Source organism: Panthera onca, chromosome D2 (assembly GCF_046562875.1).
Source record: "Panthera onca isolate mPanOnc1 chromosome D2, mPanOnc1 haplotype 2, whole genome shotgun sequence".
In the NCBI taxonomy this organism is placed as follows: Eukaryota; Metazoa; Chordata; class Mammalia; order Carnivora; family Felidae; genus Panthera; species Panthera onca.
In genome coordinates this window covers 38,121,100-38,139,010 of record NC_138349.1, presented here as the reverse complement: position 1 = coordinate 38,139,010, position 17,911 = coordinate 38,121,100, and the positions used below count along the sequence as shown (strand labels likewise).

Sequence of the window (17,911 nt, the reverse complement as noted above, 5' to 3'; positions counted from 1 at the left end):
TTTCAGAAGCCAAAAATTTGGCAGCTCTAGGGGGTCCCTAAAGCTGCTTTCACATTAGGCGGCCACATCACCTTTGGGGTTGTTTGTTGAATTGTCCTTTCAAAAATGAAGGCTGGCACGCCCTCTCCCCGCGCTCTCTCTAGGCCCCCATCCATCCCCGACCCCGCCCTGCGCCTTGCGCCTTGCGCCCTGGCCACGCGCTTTACCTCTCCTTCCACCTTGGTTCTGCACTTCCCTCTCCACGCGCCCGCCCCGCACCCTCGCCCCGCGCCCGCCCGCTCCCCGCGCTCTCGCGCCCGCCCGCTCCGTGCCCGTTCCGTGCCCGCTCCGTGCCCGCTCCGTGCTCGCTCCGCGCTCGCTCGCTCGCGCTCCCCGGCGCCGGCTGCGGAGGGAGCCGCTCTGCCCGCAGCTGGCGCAGCGCGGGGGCGGCCGCGGGTGGGCGGGTGCCGCGGGCCCGGGCTCCGAGCATGAGCCGCCGCCGGCGCCGGCCGCGCGCTGCTCGGGGCCCGACTGCGGCGCGAGGGCTGCGCGGGAGCTACGCCGGCCCGGACCGAGGTAGGCAGCGGGCGCCCATCCTCAGTCCCTCGGTCCCTCCCGCGGGCCGTCCCCTTCGGCCGCCGGCGCGGGCGGGGCGTTCGCGGGCCCCGGGTCCTGCCCGGCGCGACCGTCGCGTGGCCGGGGCACAGGCTCCCGGCACGGGTCTTGGGACGCGCGTGGAGGAGGGCGTGCGGGAGCCCAGCGCGGAGTTGCCGAGAACTCCGCCCCGGGCTGGACAGCTCCAGGACCCCCGGTCCCCAGCGCCTGCGGGGCACCGGGCGATCTCTGCCTGGGCGTGGCGGGAGTGCACTCCGCAGGCGGGCGTGGGCACGGGCTGGCAGGTCCGCTGCCCCGGGCCTGGCGTGGGGGAGGGGGCTGGGAAATCTGAGGAGCTCGGGGCTGCGCAGTTGGAAGTTTCCATTTGCTTGTCTGTATTCTGGGCCCCGCGGTGGCATCTCACGCCCTTGCTGTTTGGCGAGGAATTGGGGCGTGAGCTCAGCATTTGAAGGGAGACGACCGGGGCGAGATGCTCCTCTCTGCACCGTGGGCAAGGGTCATTTCAAGGACCGTGCTCTCGTTGCCCCAGCACGGGCCTGGGGCAAGGTGCAGCTGGTTCTAGTCGGTGTGTGTGTGTGTGAGCGGGGAGGGGTCTCCTGCTGTCTGGGGAGGGCACGCAGCAGGCCCTTGCCCCCTGCATCTCTAGCTGCTTCTCAGCGCTGGAGCTGGTGGATATTTACAGGCAGGTTGCCTGCCTCTTGGGAGCCACCTGGGGGCTGAGATGCGGTGGTGTCCGGGGCACCCTCGTTCAGGGGTTGGAGCTGTGAGCCCCATCTCGTTCACCCTCCCCACTGCTATCATTCTTCTCCCAAGCAAGGGCAGGGCCCAGATGGCCACCTGCCCTAGGAACCCAGGACATATAGAGTCAGGCTGGCATGCAGGGGAACCTTAAAGAGGCAGTGGTCTGCTCTGCCCCTCGGGGGGGGGGGGTCTTCCACCTCCCTCGGGACACAGTCTCACCCAGCACAGCCTGGCCTGGGTCCAGGCTCTTCTCTCCCCAGTAGGAGGCCTAGAGTGCAAAGCAGCAGCTCCTGTTGCGAGCAGAGAACTAGGGAGTTGGGAGGCCATAGGTCTGGACTTCTGAACTATGGGCAGGCTGCAGGCCTCTCCGGGACTCAGCTTCCCCATCTGTAAATGGCTTCAATGACTTTTAGGGGAATTTCCCCTCCCGCATCCAGGGACACTTTGCATTGGAACCTCAGGACCCCAGCCCAGAATAGGAGGAGGGGATCCAGAATGGGAGGAAGTGGAGGGCCTTGGCTCCGGGTGGGTTCTGGGCCCATCTAGCTTTTATTTGTTGTGAGGGACATGGGTCATAGTGACCAACAGCCCTCTGGGTGGTCATGCCTGGGTGGGAGGCGGCAGCAGAAGTCACACGCCCTGCCCCTGAGAAGGGAGTGAGCAGTAGAGACCCACATGCCGATACCCTCGTAGGGCAGCTGTGTCCTCTTGCACATGGCCCCTGGGTTTGGGAGCACAAGCAGGTGTCCCCAGGTATTCCATGGGGGCCTGAAAGCCAGCCAGTAAGTTTGTTTTTCTCTGGGAGTCATCCTTGAACTGCCAGCCTGATGGCTCCCTTCCACCTGGCAAATTGTGGAAATGGAACAGTTCACACAGAGCGGAGGGTTTTTGGTGTAACTTAGCAACCGCAGGCAGAGGGGGCGGAGGGAGAAATGCGGGCACCACCGGCATTAGTGCTCGGCCGTCCTGAGTGAGGCCAGTGGCGGGGGGGCCCGGCTGAGTGGGGAGGGCATTCCACCACAAGCGGCCCCCTTAGGCTGGGCCACTAGTCCATCCACTGGGTCCTCCAGAGGAGAATAGTAGGGGGCTGAGTAGATGGCCTGAGAGCTGCCGAGTACACCTGTCTCCCTGTCTGCAGAATGATGGGCTGAATGGGCAGTATTGGAATAGCTTTGGCTGATCTTTGGTTTTTAACCACAGAATCCTGTTCTCAAGCCACGTGTTTCACAGAAACCGAATTTGTCAAATAGGCCAAGTGAAGGTGCAGGGCTGGGGGGTGGGGTGGGGGAGCCGTTTGAAGTCCAACCACTGTCCTCGGAAGTGGGGGCACTGGCATAGGCTGGGGTAGGATGGGCATTTCTGCATGATCTGACCCCAGAAGAGGGCCCCCCCCCGCCCTCCCCCCCCCCCCATGGGGCCTGCTGGGGGCAGATCCCAGGGCCACGGTGGGAGAGAGGGCGGGGATGCAGATCAGGACCTGTCCAGGTGGTCATTGGTCATCACAGTGTTGTTCCCAGTCCAGAGCACGCGCCCCCGGCTGCCCCCTGCTGGGACTCCTCCTCCCTCCCTCTTTCCCTCCTGAGGCCATCTGCTTCAGCCCTGGTCCGCTCTGGCTGTTTGTCTCTCAGAGCTTCCAAATGTTGAGCAGAAATCTGCTGCCTGTAACTCCCACCCACTCCGGGCTGCCTCTCAGTTCCTTTGCCCTCGCTTGCCCACCTCCCTCCTGTGGATGAGTGTTTACTTAGCAACTTGTCTTCCAGACAGAATCTGAAGAGGGAGCAGGGTAGAAGGGAGGGGGGGCCGTCATCACGGGGTGCTGAAGTGACATCAGGCGGGGAAGCTGCCAGGCCCATGGCCATGGGGGGAGGGCCTGTGACACCCACGGGTCACACGTCAGGGCCCCCTGACCTGCAGGGATCTGGGGAGGATGCCCTGCCCTTCATTCAGAGTATATGCCCTTCTCACCTCTTTCTGGGCACAGAGCCTGGGGCGGTGGGGCTCTGTGTTTATGTGGCAGAGAGTGAACACAGGGGAGGCCTGGTCTGGCATAGAGTGGGCTACGGATCCATTCAGAATGTCCCTACACTGGGGACATGGGAAGTCCCAGTCTGACAGCCTTGGAGCAGGGTTTGGAAGGTCAGCAAATGTCAGCCTGGCAGTGACATGGTGGGAACCATGGAAGGAAAAGCCAGAAAGCCCCAGCATGTCCTGGCTGTTCAAGGGGACAGGTACAGAGGAGCAGGGCTCATCCTGGGGAGTGGAGGGTCTTGGGGATTCACCTCTGGGGATGGGCTTCAGAGGGGCTCGTGACAATGTTTAGTCAATGGTACGAGTGTTTGCAACCACACTGATACCTGCCAAGGGGGTGGCCGTGTGATTGCTGCCTGTCACTGACCCTGACTGAGGGAGGACGGTCAGATGGCCTTGGGTGTCTGAATGGTCTCGTCTGCTGCAGAGGCATTTCCTAAGAACCGCATAGGTGCCCCGGAGTATGGTTCACGGCAACCCCCAGTGATCGTGGCTGGGGAAGCTTCTACCCACCTCACGTATCTGATAGGACAACTCCTCAGGATCCATGCAGTGAGGCCGGGATGTGGACATAGCACAGGAGAAAGGAGCCTCTCACCCCTCTCCCCATGAGCGCGAAGGCTGGGTCTGCGGGGACGGGCTGCGGGCTGTGCTGCCCTGGGTGGTGCTGGCGGTGGGAGCTCAAAGCCTGCCATGTCCCTTCTGAGCGGCTGTGGGGTTGTCATGCAGGGTGAGTTCAGGGAGCAGTAGGCAAGCACCAGCTCAAGGAAAGCCTTGGATCTGGGCTTCATTGAGTCTCCCTGACTCTTCAGGAGCACCTCATTTCGCCCAGGGGCCACACACTGAGGCAAGAAACCAGCCCAGAGGGCAAGGCATTAGGCGCTGGGGGCGGGGGGGGACGGGACACTTCGTTCCATTTGTCCAGCTCTTGTATCACTGCCTCACAGGTGAGGTGCTGCTGCCCTGGTTGACAGATGATGGCGTCCAAGGTGATGTTACTTTCATAAAGCTTCTTCCAGCTTAAATACAATAGCAAACTGCTCTCTGCTGTCTCCCCCTCCAGCTATTTTCCCCCTTCTCTCCTCCCCTGCGAGTAGGCTGGCTCTGAAGCGGTGTTCTCTGCTTGCTCACGCCACATCCTCACCTCCCACTCACTCCCAGCCCACTGCAATCTGGAGCGCCCTCTTCACTCTGAGAAATGGTCTTCAGGTGCCTGTGGACATCTCTGGCCTTGCTGGTGTTCACTGCCCCTGCTCCCAGGCGTTTGTCCCCCTGGGCCCTGCGGCCCTGCAGACCTCGCTGCAGGCTTCCCCTCCTCTCCTGGGGCCACTCACTCGTCCTGTTCCTCAGGGCCCAGACCTATACCGTCTCCTCCCCAGCTGTGGCTCCTGTTCCCTCCTCGGTGCCGACCCCATTCTAACTCATATCGGCCCAGCCGGGTTCTGTCAGTGTTCCAGCCCGTGCCTGCTGGATCCCTCTCAGATGACCATTGTCATTGTGCCCCTGAACCTCACCTGCCCCAGGATCCCCATCTGAGCCGGCGAGATGGCCAGGGCCTCCCTCTTGCCTCTGCCAGGTTGGCCCTCACCCTGAGTGGTCAGCCAGTCTGTGCCACCCACCCCAGACCCCTCTCCCACCCCCTTCCCCTGCCCACCTCTGCCTCCACAGGTCAGGCTGCCCCACTCGGCCCTGGACAACTGCAGTGGCCTCTGTCCCTACACCACAGCCAGGTGACCTTTTAATGTTCTCTTCGTAAACATGCTCTGAACCTTCTGTTCCCAAGTGGGTCTCCCTATCCCCAGCCTTCCTTGGGGGTGCCCTCCTGCCGGGGTGTGCTGTGCAGGGTGCCCTGGGCCTCTGCAGCACGTTGCCCCCCTGTAATTGTCCGTCGGTGATCTCTTGGAGTCAAGTGTACCCTTGGCCTGTTGTCTCCAGTTGGCCCCCCAGCTCTGAGATGGTGGCTGGGCCGGCAGACTCAGCAAGCCTTCCCTGGATATATGTGAAAGTCTGTGAGCCGCTGTGCGTGGTGGGGCAGAGACACGCAGATGTGTCTGGGAACGTGTGCATGGGGGTCCCGGCCTGGACCATGTTGCTGTTCCCCCTCAGGTAGAGGAGAGGGGAGCAGACCCAAAGCTCTGGGACAGACAAGGGTGGTCTCTGGGGAGCCAGACGGGTTCAGGAAGGAGCGGTGGGGGTAGGGCTGGGAGGCCAGACCCCTGCCTGTTGTCACCACCACTTCCGTTTCTCCAAGTGTCACCCTCAGACTCTACCTTGAAGGGAGTTCTCCCTGGATCCCGTTGCCATGGCAACACTGTTAACAAAGAGTAGCTTTGGTAGAGGAGGCTGGCTCACCCAGAAGCTGAGGGGGCTGGGAGAGGGTGTGCCTGTTCTGATGGGTTTATTAGCTGAACCAGTTTCCCCACCCCCCACCAAGGCTGCCTGAACTGCATGAACCCCTCCCTGGACCCTCTACCTGTGGGAATCTCTGGGCCTCTGGTACTCAGACCCTTCCCCTGTGGATTTCATGAAGTGTCTGGATTCCATCTGGGTGTGGCCTGAATCCCAGCCACAGCTGGGTCACTGGGGCAGACCCAGGGAGGCTTCTGACTTGGGGTGTGGGGGGATGTGCCAGCCCCAGCACCAGGCACTTTCTGGGGTGAGGATCCCTATTTTGTTGCTGTAGAAACCGAGGCTCGGAAGCCCAAACTTTTCCTGCCTAGGACTTCCTGAAGACTGGTTCTGTGTCCAAACCCCTTCCCACTGTGACATGTGCACATTTGGGTTTGCGGGTCCTCCTCTGAGGCTATGGTCTTGATTAAATGAGGTGACGACATGCACCGCTGGGTGACAGCCTGGAGCGTTGCAGTCCAGGCTGTGGTGACTGGGAGGGTCGGTCCTGCTTGCTGGGACCTAGGTCTCTGCTCTCAGAGCTGAGGGAGAGCAATGCAGGGGGGAGGCTGCCCTGTGAACCAGCTTGGGGGTTAGGATTGGATGGAATTTGGAAGCTCACACAGAAGCAGCTCATGGAGTTCCTAGGCGAGTCTCCGTTGCTTTCAGGAGTTAATCACTCAGAGCAGGCAGGAGGCTGTCAATTATTCATTTTATTATTGTTGGTATTAGTAGTGGGTGGCCCCTGCTGGGCGAATGAGGCTGGGAGCAGAAAATCAGGACCGTCCCCGGGTGAGACTATGTCATTTCCACCCTGCCCCCGGATGGCCAGGGTCCTTCCTGCAAGGCACCCCGCTACGTGAAGGGGCCTCCCATTACCTGTGTGCCTCCCTCCTCTGGCCTGGGAGCCCAGCTCAGCTCCAGGAAGGTGAGCGAGTCTGTGAGTGTTCCTGTGAGAGGTCGCTGGTGTGGGTGACCTGGGAGCACCTAGTCTCCGGGTCCCTCTCTGCTGGGTCAGCAAAGTGAGGTTTCTCGAGGATTTAGGAGGGGGACTGACAGCGAGCAGGGTTGGCCAGAGTCCAAGCTGTTGCTCTGGGAAAGGCCAGTGCCGCCAGATCACTTCCAAGAATGCATGTGTTACGGGGTCGGGGGTGGGGTTACGCGTGGGGGCGGGGCCTAGGGGAGCCACCCACAACGGCGCGTCACCACCGGGACCACGCCCCCAGCGATGCCGGGCTGACGTGGTCACAGGTATTTGCAGAACCACAAGGTCAACTGTCTGCAAACTAGCCATAAAAACACCTCAAGGAATATCCAGAAAACACTGTGATTCAGACCATGTTTTTTTCTTACAATGCAGTTATGATAGAAATTCACAACAAAACATAACTCTAATAAAGTCTAATAGTTGGAAAGTTGAAAACACATGTATACACAGTGGACCCAAGAAGAAATAGTAATAGAAATTAGCCGATAATGAAATTCAATGATACAAACATAATGAGGGATACTTGTGGGACACAGCCATAGGGGCACTGCAAACGTGTCACTTGCCACCACCAGCTGACCCTGTCTGGAGGGCCCAGGGTGTTTGAGAAGTCCACAAACGGGTGCCTCTTCCTTGGCCCCGGGGATGGGAAGCAGGCCTGGAAGCAGCGCCTGCGAGGCAGGGAGCCGGTGGCCTGGCCTCCTGCCCGCTGCAGGGGTGCCTGAGGGAAGCGCGAAATCTCCCCGCTTCTCCTCGCACTCAGGCCAGGCTGGGGCCAGGGGGGCCGTCCTGCCTGTGATCTTGCAGAGACCAGGGGTTTTAAAGCGTGCTCTCTGGCCAGGGTGGCCGCCAGGGTGCAGCTCCAGGTCACCGCCTGTCACAGCCCAGGAGGGGAGGCTGCCAGGCACGTGTATGGTTGGGCTGAGATTTGGAAGAACGGCTGTTTTGTGAGGTGACGGGGCACTGTTAAGGGAGGAAGAGGAAATGCCAGTGTGAGGAATGGCCCAAGGTCATGGGTGGAGAGAGGAGAGAAGCACAGGCAGTGTGGTGGGGGCCAGAGCTCTTGGATTACCTGTCTGTGCTCAGACTTTGGTATGCAGGGCATGTGTGTGGGCTCTGTGTGTGTGCATGTGTGTATATGTGTACAAACATTCACATGCAAGCACCAGGAAGGGGTCCCTGACCAGCTCTCTGTCCCAAGGGCTCTGCTCTGTGTTTCACTAACAAGTGACTTAATCTAATGTCCAATTTTTTTTTTTTTTTTTTTTTTTTTTTTTTTTATGCTGGCACCATTATACCGGTTTTGTTGATGACCTTCTTGTCTGGAGAGAGGGCAGAGGCAGAATTTGAACCCAGGTCTTTCTTCTGTGCCAAGGAACACTTTGGAGAGTGGGTAATGTGCTTCCTTGGTGCTTCCTTTCATTTTTCGGTGCCTTCCTGCCAGCTCTCTTGGTGTCCAGGCCCTGAGCTGGCCCTTGCTGCTTTTCCTGCCTTTGACCGTGACCACCTCCTGCCCCCATGCTTCCCTGAACGTGCACACACCTCAGGTCTCAGCTTGGACAGGGCTCCCAGCAGGACGTTTTGCCACTTTCTGGGGCCACTGGGAGGCTCTTCCTCTGGGCTGTGGAGGGCCAGGCACTTGTGACAGCAGTGGCTAGCTTCTGAGCGTGTCCTGCATGCCAGGCGCTCTTCTGGGGGCTTTGCCTGCTTCCACTCACATCATCCATGCCTTGGAAGGGCATGGCTTAGGTCAGCCTCCCCAGCCTGAGACAGGGATTTGAATGCAAGGGGTGTAGAGGGTATGGTCTTGAGAGATACCTTAAGGAGGTGAATAAGCAAGGTAGGAAAGGGCAAGAGGCTGGGCACAGGTGCCATTTCAGGCAGAGCCTTGCCTCAGCCTAACCCTGGGGGGGGAACTCTGGAGTGTAGACTGCACTAGACTTGTCTCACTGTGAGGCAGGGAGTTGGACTCTGGGCCCCTGTGCTGGTCAGCTTTTCATTGTTGGTCCTTCCTGTCCTCCGGAGAGGGTTGCAGATACGAACTGTGCAGCGTGCTGGGAACCCTGGGAGACGGGTGCCCCAGGCTGTTAGGACGGCCTGGCAATCTGGGCCCCAGAAGCACCACCCCAGGCAGCACCATTTCCGCTTCCAGGCCGGAAGCTCCCTGCTCTTCCCACAGTCCCCTCTGGTCCCCGGGGCGGGGGTGGGTGGGCCTCAAGATGCAACCTTGGGTCTGGTGCGCTTTTGCCTGTGGCATCCTGTGGCCTGGCTCTCAGAGCACTGGCCACCTTGCCATGAGGTCTCATTCTGCTGGGGTTATCCACACGTGTCCGAGTCTTCTGCTCTGTGCTGCTCACTGCTGGGCCCCAGGACTGAGTGCTGTGCTGGTGCAGGGAGGATCTCTGTCACTTTGTCCAGAGAAGGACTGACCGTCAGTCAGCCTGGTTGTCAGTCCTGGGCCTGATGGCAGGAGGCTGAGCAGGCCAGGGATGGGAGAACCTGAGACCGAGGGCTGTCCAGAGCCCCTCGGACTTGAGAGAGGGGCCTGGCCGTGGGCCGGTGAGGATAGTGTTGGGGGAGGACCCCTGGCCTGGGAGTGTGGGGCCTTACTGCCCGCTCCCAGCTGTCCTGCCTGGGGCTAGTCCACTCCCTGGGGTCCCCACTCAGGCATGTCCTGCAGCAGGAGGGCCCGTGAACTTTTCCAGGCTTCTCACAGCCCAGCTCAGGGGTGGCAGCACACAGGGCAGACTGGAGAGAGGCGTGGAGAGGCTGAGCAAGTGGGTAGACGGTGAGGGCCAGTGTGAGTGTGGTGGGCACAAGGATGGGCTGTGGGCCCGGCCAGTGAGATGCCGGGTCCAGTTGCCCCGCTAGCTTGGCAGCCCACCCCACACCGGCTGGGGCCCTCTGTGGCTCCCTGCCAGGTTTGGCCTGCCCAGACCGCTTACGGCGTCACACACGGTGTAGCAGGTGGCTTCCTGGGTGGGGAGCTCGCAGAAAAGCTGAGGGCACCAGGCCCCAGGTTGGCCAGGAGGATGAGGCAGGGCAGGGGCAGGGAGAGGCCTGATTGAGCCCTGACCTCACCCCTCTGCTGCCCTCCCAGGAGGATGTTTCCGCCCTGCCCCTCCCCTCAGGCCTCCTGACAGAACAGGCCTACCTGGCAATGCCAGCAGTGGGCGCCCCCACCCGTGAATGTCTCACCGCGGGATTAGACACCCCCATACCCACCTACTCAGGTGATGCTGGGTCGAATTAAACTGAATTGCACCTCAGTTACCCCATCTTGCAGCGAGGGGTTGACTGGAGCAGGGTTTCCAGGGCCCAGGGCCCTGGGTAGCTCAGGGTCAGGCAGGCCTCTGTGAGAGTGCTTCTGTGCACATATGCCCACCTGTCCCCGGCACACCCCCGGAAGCTCTTCGCTTACCTGTAATGGATGCAGCTTTCGCCTAGGATCTCGAGTGTTCCCCTCACGGGGAATTCCTGAGCCTCTACAGCTGTGATGTTGGAAGTCCTCGTGTCCTGGCCCTAGCCTGCCACCCTCGCCAGGCTGCAGCCACGTGCCTTGGCCAGAAATGCTGACTGCCCAGTTTGCCAGGCCCTGGACCGTGGAAGAAGGGCAGGCTGTGGCCCCATGAGTCCCAGGAGGGATGACCAGAGCAAGGCCCCTGAGTCCCCCAGGAGGACCCAGTGAAGAAGAAGAACCCTGACTGCAAACAGGCACTTTATTGCAGGGATAAAAATAATAAATACAGCCCAATCCAACAGACACCAAGGACTGGTGTTGGAGAATGATAATGTCTATGTCCCAGGCTTGCTTCAGATGAGGAGGGCGTGCTGGAGTTGGGAGCCTGTCACTGCCCAGTGCTCTGTGCACTCACGGCCAGGGCAAGGGAGGTGAGGAGGCCTCGGCAGAAGAACATTGCTTCGTAGGACACTGATGCTCGAAGGGTCTGCGGGCCAAATAGCTCAGAGGTGGAGACTGAGGCTTGGAGGAGTGTAGGGCCCCGGGTGCCATCAGGCGAGGTAGACGTGGAGGGGCCATTAGACACAAGTGGGCCCAAGGTGGGTGTGGAAATTGTCACCTGTGTAGCAGCGAGGCTCCAAGGGGCTGAGAGCCCCACCCCAGCCCTGATAGCCCGGGCCTGCCCCTCCTCACCACATCACGTGACCTGTGGAGCCATGTGAAAGCCCTGCTCTGACGTGCTGCCCGCCCTTCACCCCTCACCTGAGAGGGACTTGGGGAAAGCCAATGTCAAACCAAAGGAATGTGGGGAGATGTCCGACCATCATCCCCTCCACTGAGTGCATGTGGAGAACCAGTGTACCAGGCCCCATCCAGGTTCTGGGAGTGCAGACAGAATCCAGAAACAGGTAGGAAATGAACAGAACAGATAGTTGGAAGGTACTGGGGGGAGGTGGGAGGGAGTGTGGGGGACTTCCGTTTAGGACAGAATGATTAAGGCAGCCTCACTGGAAGGTAGGGCTTGAGCCCCATGGACATCTGGAGGCAGGGGCTCCTTAGAGACAGAACAGTTGACCCCGGGCCCCGAGATGGACATGTGTCACCCCGCCCAGGAAGCCAAGAAAGCCGGAGGACGCAGTTCGTGGCAGGCGGTGACTGTGGGCCAATGATGACGTGTCACTCTGGGGTGGGCCAGTAGACTTGTGGCTTTCTGGAGTCTCATGCCTCCTCTGCAGCTTAGCCTTGTGCACACATGGATGGCTCCCATAGAGGGCAACCACCCCTCCACACCAGCTGTCCTCAGCCCCGAACCTGCCCCAGGAGGGAGCCCAGTGGGGGATGTATTCACATAGAGTTTGGAAGCAGAGAGATGGCCTGTGTGTGGCCGTGTGTGTGTGTGTGTGTGTGTGTGTGTGTGTGGGTGGGTGGGTGGGGGGGAACTCTGGAAAGGTCACTGTGGGTCCCTGACCTGCCGTACCTCACCTTCTTCTTTACCCTTTCCCTCTCCCCCACTCTTTCTTTCCCGGGATTCCTGTTTAGCCTCCTCCTAGGGCTCCCCTTCCCTCTCCTCAGTTTACAAAGTTTGATGTTGTACTTATGTCACTAACAGTCACAAAGCAAAAAGGGTCCAGGGGCGCCTGGGTGGCTCAGTCGGTTGAGTGCCCGCCTCTTGATTTCGGCTCACGTCTCGATCTCACGTTTCGTGAGATCGAGTCCCACGTCGTGCTCTGCACTGACAGCATGGAGCCAGCTTGGGATTCTCTCTTTCCCTCTCTCTATTTATTTATTTATTTATTTATTTATTTATTTAAATAAGCATTAAAAAAAAAAAAGAAGAAGAAGTAAAAAGGGTCCATGTGGAGCATGCTTCCTTCCATCCCTGCCAGCTGCTACAGATAGAGACCTTGTTATCTGTTTCGAGTCTCCTCCCGACAGGTCTGGTCCATACGCATGCCCAGTGCATCATTCCTTGTTATGCTCACGGCAGCAGCACGTCAGGCCATGTGCCCCGTTCCACTTCTCTTGCTTCACAGGGCATCTGGGAGCCCCATCTCAGTGCGCATAGAGTGGCCTTGCTCTTTTTAACATCTGTGTGGCCTTCCGCTGGTGGATGCACAGTGACGCATTCATCCAGCAGCCCTGAGAAGTAGCCATTCCGATGGTGTCCACTCTCCTTTTTTAAGCAGAACTCGCAGCAGACATCCTTGCCTGGATATCATTTTGCTCCAGGTGTGAGTGTATTTGTGGGATAAACCCCTCGGAACAGAATAGCAGGGTAAAATGGAGGTGCAGTTGTAACTTCGATAGATTTTGCTCGACTGTCTTCCACAGCCACAGTAATTTATACGTCTGTGGGAGAAGTGTGCAAACACCTGTTTCTCCACGCCCTTATCTTTGCCAATCTGATAGGTGAGAAGTGGCTCTTGTTGCAATGTTAGTTAGCATTTCTCCCACTGAGAAATGAATGAGATTGAGCATCTTTTCAAACGGATAAGATTCACCTGCGTTCTCTTTTTGAGGCACTGATGTTTGAATTCTTAACATGGTATTTCTGTTGGGCCGGTGGCATTTTTCCTACTCATTCACAGAAGCTTTCTATATATTGGGAAAACTGACACTTAGAATATGAGTTGCAAATCTTTTTCCTCCACTTACTGTATTTTCATTTTGTTTGTTAGGACTTTCACCACGCAGAATCTAAAAAATGTATGTAGTCCATGGGGCACCTGGGTGGCTCAGTCGGTTAAGCGTCCGACTTCGGCTCAGGTCATGATCTCACGGTTCGTGGATTCAAGCCCCGCATTGGGCTCTGTGCTGACAGCTCAGAGCCTGGAGCCTGTTTCAGATTCTGTGTCTCCCTCTTTCTCTGCCCCTCCCCTGTTCACACCCTGTCTCTGTCTCAAAAATAAATAAGCATTAAAAAAATTAAAAAAAAATAAAAAATGTATGTAGTCCGTAATGTACATATTATGTTTGAACCGTGTGAAATTATAGTTTCCATAGGTCAAAAATGTTGCCTATCAGTCATTTTCAGGCTAGCAGAACAACCTCTGTACTATGAAACCATAAAGAAATTCTCTCACGTGTTCCTCTCATAGGCTTATGGTTTTGTTTTTCAAATGTGAGTATTTGATTTGTCTGGTAGGATGCCAATTTTATTTTATTTTTTTTCCAGATGACCACTCATTTGCCCAACACCACTGATGAAACAATTACCCTTTTCTTCACCGGTTTGAAATATCACCTTTATTCGTATACTAACCTGCCGTATGTATTTGGGGTTATTTCAAGACTTTCTTGTTTGCTTCAGTGCTCTGACTGTATTTTCACGTGCTGATACCATGTTTTAAGTTTCGCCGTTATCAGGCATTTTCAAACACACTGAACAGTAAAGAGAATAGAATCACGCACACCCATATTCTCATTACCCAGATTCAGCAGTTCGGATTTTACCAGCTTGCTTCACTTACTCATTTTTCCTTCCCCCCCTCCTTCTTTCTTTTCTTTTGCTCTTTCTCTTTTTCCTTTGAACTGAAGTATTTCAATCAAACCCCTGACCTCTGTAATTTTCCCTGTATCCTCCGGTGTGGATCTCCGAAACAAACAAGGCCACTTGCAAATAGAACCGTGCAGTCATTATCACAAATAACAAAATTAATAGCAATTCGTTGCTGTCATCTAACGCCCAGCACATACTCAGTTTTCCTTAATTGTCTTAAAAATGCTCTTTTGCAGTTGGTTGTAAAATTAGCAACCAAATTAAATCCACGTGTGGCATTTGGTTTTTATTTTTTATAAGGCTCTTTTTTTTTTTTTAAGTTTATTTATTTTGAGAGAAGGCGCACATGCGTGCATGCAAGTTGGACTGGGGGGACATAGAGAGAGAGACTCCCAAGCAGGCTCCGTGCTGTCAGCACAGAGCCCAACTCGGGGCTCAATCTCACAAACTGTGAGATCATGACCTGAGCTAAAAATCAAGAGTCGACGCTTCACCGACTGAGCCACCCAGGTGCTCCTCGTAAAACTTCTTTAATCTGAAGCAGCCCTTCCTTCCCAGCCCTACAACTGCCCCCCCACCCCCACCCCCGCCCCGCCGCCGCCATCACCTTTCCTTAAGCCATTGGCTCACTGCAGAAACTTGAGTCTGTGTCTGTGGAATGTCCTATTTTCGAGACTCGTCTCTTTGCTTTCTTGCAGTGTCATTTAACGAGCTCCTCCGCTCCTAGTACTTTCTCTACACTGGAATTTAGCTCGGACAACTTCATTTTATGGGCTTGCACGTTCTTTTGGCAAGAATACTTCAGGGTGCTGCCCTGTACCTCACAGGAGTCTGTCACATCAGGTCCGGTTGCAGTGGGCATGAACATGGGGGAGATGGGCTCTCATCCTCCTGCCTCCGTTCCGTTCTCCTGACAGTTTCAACCATCAACAACCACAACCAGAGTCAAGTATCCCGTCAAGGGCTGCACCACGGTACCTTTCTAATTGTTCTTTCCCAGTGCATTTGTGGGGTTCTTCTAGAAAGAACATTCTCTCATCAACCAGGGCGATTTGGTTACCCCAAAATGATTTCAGAAAAAAAGGCAGGGTAAGTGCTAGATTCTTTCCTTTGCCAATACATGGTTCCTTCTGATGTTGCAACCTGTGCTTGTCTCCCTAACTTGGCGGCCTTAGCCCGTCACACCCTTTTTCATCAAGTTGGTTATGCCATTTTTTTTCAGCTGTAACCCTGTATTTACTGTAATATTGCTTTATCTGCTGGATTGAGCATGTTCTTGTTAGCCGTGTGTATTTCCTGTGGTTGTCAATGCAGCTGGCCGATTTCCTGGTTGTGACGTCACAAACCACGGGGTGGGGGGGGGGGGGGTGGCCAGCCCCACCTGGTTTTCTCTTCGGTCCTGATAATGTCGAGGGGCGACCTTACAGCAGGTGAGGCTTTCTTCCCAGATTGCTGGATCTTAGTGTAGCAGAGATGCCTGCATGTTTCGGAGGCTGGTAAAGAGGATGTGTGCATGAGCCTCCCTGGGACATGGGGAGAAGAGCACCCCATTTGTCTTGTCCTCTCCCTGGGCCATGATGTGAGCCATCTCTGCATCAGGAGAGAGGGTTGGAGGGGAAGCTGAAGGGCCCGACAGGCCCAGGTCTATCGCTTTCGCATGGTTGAGAATATCAGGGATTTCAGACAAGGGGCACCCTCATGACATGGGAGTCCCTAGCTGGAGGAGATGTTGTACCTGGAGCCCTGGGGAGGCAGGGCTCACAGAGGGTACAGAGAGGAGCTGGGCGATGAAGAAGGGCCTCAGGAGCAGGTCCAGGGCAGCCCCTCGAGGCACAGACCCAGGCCTGTGGGAGGGCAGGGCCTATGGGAAGGACCAGCTCTGTAAGTGCCTGAGCTTGAGACCCAAGCTCGGCTTCCTGATGTGTCCGTGCTGACTTCTGGGGATCTGAGCTCTGTCCCCGAGCTGCTGTGCCTGCCTTTGGGTTCTGATAAGGACCCCTGGGGGTGGGTTGATGCTGGGGGGGAGCAGGGGCAGTGAATAGACTTCACTGGCCAGAAGAGCCCATCAGGAGCAGAATCCACTCCTGAAATCCCTTCTTGGCCCTCTCTTGCTGGAGGCCCTTCACAACCTGGTATTGTTGCCTGGCAGTGCGAGGCTTAAAGCGGGGGCTTCTAACAGCAAGGGTTTAGTTGTGCGTGAATTAAGGGTTCAGAGTGTTCAGGTGGCTCCCTCTCCCCTCCCCTCCCTGCAGAGCCGGTGTTCCCAGGTGGTGCCCACCCCAGGCACCCAGCGGACGTCTGTTAAATGAGTGAATCCACAGAAGCCACCTCCCTGATGGTGCAGCCCTGGGGCCACAGAGGTGGGCACATGGGCAGCTGCCCGGCCTGCTGAATCTACACTGTGCTGGGTGTCTGGAGGGGTGCAGTTTTGTGGGCAATGAACAAGGCCATGAGAGAGGGGCCCAAACACCAGGAGGAAGCAAGTTTCTGGAAGGTCCTAGCCAGCACCACTACCCCCGCCCCCGGCCCCATCATGGAGTGTGGGGTGCGCCGGGCAAGGGGGCAGTAAGCCCACGGCTTCCTCGAAGGCTAGGGCACTTCTCCCACATAGTGTGGCCTTCATCTTGAGCCTCCTGCTTCCTAGCCCTGCCTCACCTGGCCTGGGTTCCAGCTGACCCTGAGTCTGCCCCTGGCTGGGTCTGGTGGGGCACCAGGCTCAGAGTGCAGTGCCTTCTTGCTTCTGCTTCCCCGGCCCTCTCCCAGCTATGATTTTAGGTCATCTGTTCTCCAAAGTGGGATCGGATCCTAGGACCAGCAGCATTAACATCCCCTTGGAGATTTTTTTTAGAAATGCAGATTTTCAGGCCCTTTCCCAGACCTCCTGAATCAGATACTCTAGGGGAGGGGGCTGCAATGTGCGTTTTGACAAGCTCTCCAGGGGATTCTGATGCCCGCGGAAACCTGAGAACTGCTTCTTAAGAGCAAACAGCCCAGCCCAAGGGGTTCTGGCCAGGACAAGATAAGATCCTTCCTCTTGGTTTTGAAAACTTCCCAGGCCACAGCCTGTGGTTCTGAGCCCACTGAGCCCTCCTGAGCGAATGTCAAGCCCACTCCCAGATGCTGACCCACTAGGGTTAGCCCACAATGTTCTGTCCATTTGGGCCCTGGTTGCTCACCATGCTGGGACCTGGTACCACAGTGCGGGGACCTTTGAGTTCAACACAAAATGGGAGCTTTTCTATTCATCATATTTACTTTGGTTTCTAGAGAGCTGCCCAGTAGCATTCAGCTGACTCAACCTCAGTCACAGCAGAAATTCCCGCCACCACCCCCCACCCCCCCACTCCCAGACCAGGGCTGACTGCACTTTTGGGATGGCCCTCAGGGGCTGAGGTCTGTGCTTTTATCTAAAACCCTCTAGGGGAGGTTAGTGGCTGGCCCAGGGCCAGGACGTGGGGGAGCTCACTTCCAGAGGTACCCCTGCCTGTCACTCCCACACACATTCAGCTCAATTACTCGGGAGTCACTGGACCCAGTTACTCAGAGCACAGATGAATCAGACTTCCCGTAACTGGCATTCAGGAACTTGGGAGCTTGGAAAGGTTTCCAGGACACTGGGGGTGCTGACGTCTCTTGTTGGCATCTCTCTCCCAGCCCAGGGCAAACATCCAGGTGAAAGAGCCTCTGCATTAGAGAGAGATTGTACCTGGCGGAGCCTTTCTTTAAACATATCATTTGACAAAGAATCCCTGACTTGGGGTAAGGGAGGGGGTGGGATGGGAGGTAAGGGCGTCATATTTGGGGGCTTTTTCATATGAGATCTTTTCATTCTCACAGAGCCCCTAAGATAGTGGTTTTCTCTACAGAAACACAAAGTAGGCCCAGAGAGGCTGAGAAACCCAACAAAAGTCACACAGCAGCGAGGCTCAGAACTGGGACTCAGACCCAGTGTGGCAGTCCCCACTGTCCCAGGCCCTCTCATCAGGCGCAACACAAGGGAGCCCTTCAGGAGCAAGTGCACGGCCTGGGGGTTCCCTCCCCCTCCTCCCTCCCCCAGAAGTACAGAGGAAAACATTTAGTCATTGAAGAAGTCAAATTGATGTCCTTACCGTGGGATTTGCTGGAACTGTAACGTGTTCGTATGGTTTCTGAAGCTTCCGAAGGGGAACAGAGTGGACAGAATCTCTACGGCCTCCCCGGGGAAGAGACCGGG

General features: G+C 56.9%; 1 protein-coding gene across 2 annotated transcripts in view; it reads left to right on the top strand.

Moving 5' to 3' along the window:
• Nucleotides 1–329: 329 nt before the first annotated feature.
• The window catches only part of RASGEF1A (RasGEF domain family member 1A), an 84,898-nt gene continuing 67,316 nt past the window's right edge, over nucleotides 330–17,911 (top strand). For both annotated transcript variants that reach the window (XM_060642105.2, XM_060642106.2), the window contains exon 1: nucleotides 330–555. The gene's annotated coding sequence lies outside the window, so the exon portion shown is untranslated. The remainder of the gene's footprint in view (nucleotides 556–17,911) is intronic.